A 3,164-nucleotide genomic window follows, 5' to 3' on the forward strand; every position below is an offset into this window, starting at 1 on the left:
TGGTGTCTTTTCTCCCCAAGCAATGGGGAATTGACTTACTTTAGGAACAGCTATAACAGGTTTGTGATTCAGACCATTATAGTGACGACACCGCAAATCGTGGGCACACCCCGGCTGCTTGCCTTCATTTTGACAAACACCCCAATCAGATTTTCGAAAAAAGCTGCACTCAATGTTGTCGGTCAGTTCCAGCAAATTCCGTTTTTGCTCGTGAAGTTGTTGGAAAAACTCAGCATGTCTGGCAGCATCTGTGAAAAAAAAAATCAGAGTTCACGTTTCAAGTCCAGTGATGCTTCCGCAGAACTTGATACAAGCCTTGTCAACTCCGGGAGAGGCTTATTTGTTAGCTTCAATGCAGACGCTTGATGCAAGACAAGGGAAGTTCGTTCAATTGGCAGTCGAGGGAAAGGTGGTGATAGACATCCGGCAAAATAATTTTGAATAGTTTCTTTCGATTTGAAACAATAACTCTGCTTCTCTACCAGATTATGCCAGGTCAGCTTAGTTTGTACAGAAATTCTTTTTCCTGTTATTTTCATAAGTTTGTGAGGAGCAGTGAGCCCTGATCCGTTTGCTGCACTGGGCAAAGTTGAGATCATAGGTCCGGTAAGTAATTGCTTACACTGTCGCTTTTGAAAGTGACATTGTGCAGTGGAGGTTTTCTGTTTTGTGGCTGCACATTGGCAAGTTGTGTAAGTATAGAGATCGAGCTCGCGACATGACGTTATAAGGAACACCGAAAACCAGCGGAGCGAACCAACCACCACGACGACACGCCCTCTTGAGTAACGTCATCTGTTTACTCATGACGATCACGGCATTGGCTGCCTTCAAATTTCTGATTTAACATTGTTCAGTTCATAGTCAATGGTAGAATCGCACATATTCAAGATAACCGTTTGACCTGCAATCCAAATCGCCTACAAAGACCCGAAACAAGCAATTTCAGGCACAAAGCCACCAACCCGCTTTATGCATGTCGTATTGATCGTTGTGCTGAGAAGCACCTCACATTCTACAGACGCACGCTATGTTAATTCAAGCTCGCTCACAGACATTTTCACTCGCGTTTAGACTTTGCTGAGGTACTTGTCACGAAGCTCACGCCAAATAGATTTCAATTGAAACTGGTGAGGCAGATACTTTCGGCTCCCGAACGGTAAAATTTCTTTATCAGTAAAAACTGAAAGAACTGCGATGCTGTCATTCACGGACAAAAGCATAAGTTGCTGGAAAATCACATCGGTTCTGGCAGTATGTGTTGAGAAAAATAAAATCGGAGTTAACGTTTCAAGTCCAGTGACGCTTCCGCAGAACGTGATACAAGCCTTGTCAACTCCGGAAGAGGCTTAATTGTTACCTTCAATGCAGACTCTTGAGGCCTGACCAGGAAAGTTAGTTCCACTGGCAGTCGTGGGAAAAGTGCTAATAGACATCAGGCAAAATAATTTTGAATAGTTTCTTTCAATTCGCTTCCAGATTATGCCAGGTCTGCCTGGTTTCTACAGCATTTTTTTCCTGTTATTTTCATAAGTTGGTGAGGAGCAGTGAGCCCTGATCCGTTTGCTGCACTGGTCAAAGTTGTGATTCTGGGTCCGGTTAGTAATTAGTTACACTGTCGCTTTTGAATGTGACATTGTGCAGTGGAGGTTTACTGTTTTGTGGCGGGACATTGGCAAATTGTGTGAAAATGCAGGATCTCAGCTGCGGGGTGAATCAGATCAAACGAAACTGCTCCGATCGCAATCTGCGGCGCAGGAGCGAAAATACCCAGGAACAGACCTCACTTGCGTGCCGATGGCGAGGGGCAAAAGTAGAGACTGCACCACAAACCTCTGACGAGAGCACAAAGTAGCACCGAGCAACGCCACTCGACGCACTTGGTCAGTATGGGGATCGAACGCATGACCTTGGCGTTATTAGCACCACGCTCTAACCAACTGAGCTAACCGACCACCACAGTGCTACACCCCCTTGAGCAACCTCATCTCTTTACCCATGACGATCACGGCATTGGCTGCCTCCACATTTCTGACTTTACCATTGATCATAGTCAATGGTAGAATCGCATATATTCAAGATAACCGTTTCACCTGCAATCCAAATTGCCTACAAAGACCCGAAACAAGCAATTTCAGGCACAAAGCCACCAACCCGCTTTATGCATGTCGTATTGATCGTTATGCTGAGAAGCACCTCAGATTCTACAGACGCACGCTGTGTTTCTTCAAGCTCGCTCACAGACATTTTTACTCGTGTTGTGACTCTGCTGAAGTACTTGTCACGAAGCTCATGACAAATAGATTTGAATTAAAACTTGTGAGCCGGATTGTTCCCGCTTTTCAACGAGAAAGTTTCTTTGTCGTCAGCAGCATCTCAGATCTCAGCTTTTCGTTTTGCAAAAAGACTTATGTTGCTTACGCAACGTTAGTTTGACTACATTTATTAGCAAGTTATCACACCTTCCCGTAGCGTTGGTCAAACACAGACGAGCTGAAAAATTATTGCTTCAGATTGCATGTTCCGTCGTATTCCTGAAACGCCGAGTTATTGATGGAAATGTTCCTGCCGGCATCAAACTTGTGAAAAATATTGACACATGCGTTGTTACTTCCGGGAGAGGCTTATTTGTTACCTTCAAGGTAGATGCTTGAGGAGAGACCAGGGAAATTAGTTCTACTCCCGCTCGCGCGAAAAGTCGTGATAGACATCTGGCAAAATAGTTTTTTAAAAAGACACTGCTGAAGCCTCTTCTCGAATACCGTTTAGAATTCTGTTCGCCTACTCAGAGGAAGGTTTTTTTTTTTAGCTGGATAAGGTTCAGAAGATGCCACGATGCGTTGCATGGAAGGTTTGAGGTGTACAGAAAGGTTGCATAGGCTGTGACTTTTTCCACTCGAGCGTGGGAAATTGAGAGATGACCTTATAGCACTTTATAAATAACGAGAGCTGTGGCTGGTGTTAATTGTGGGTTTTTTTTCCCCTGGGATGGGAGATTTCAAGACTACGGAACACATTTCTTAGTAGAGAGGAGAGATATTTTAAAAAGACGTGAGAAGGCAAATATTTTACACCGAGTGGCTCGCGTGTGGAATGAACTTCTTGAGGGGTACAATTACAACTTTTAGGACATTGGACAAGTACAAGAATAAGAAACGCATGGA

At 44.2% G+C, this 3,164-nt stretch overlaps 1 non-coding gene across 1 annotated transcript; it reads right to left on the reverse strand.

Moving 5' to 3' along the window:
- Positions 1-1,881: 1,881 nt before the first annotated feature.
- Positions 1,882-1,955, reverse strand: trnai-aau. Its single transcript has one exon. It is a non-coding gene; the product is annotated as a tRNA-Ile (tRNA).
- Positions 1,956-3,164: the final 1,209 nt, after the last annotated feature.

This window comes from Rhincodon typus, chromosome 8, assembly GCF_021869965.1.
Source record: "Rhincodon typus isolate 14 chromosome 8, sRhiTyp1.1, whole genome shotgun sequence".
Taxonomy (NCBI): domain Eukaryota; kingdom Metazoa; phylum Chordata; class Chondrichthyes; order Orectolobiformes; family Rhincodontidae; genus Rhincodon; species Rhincodon typus.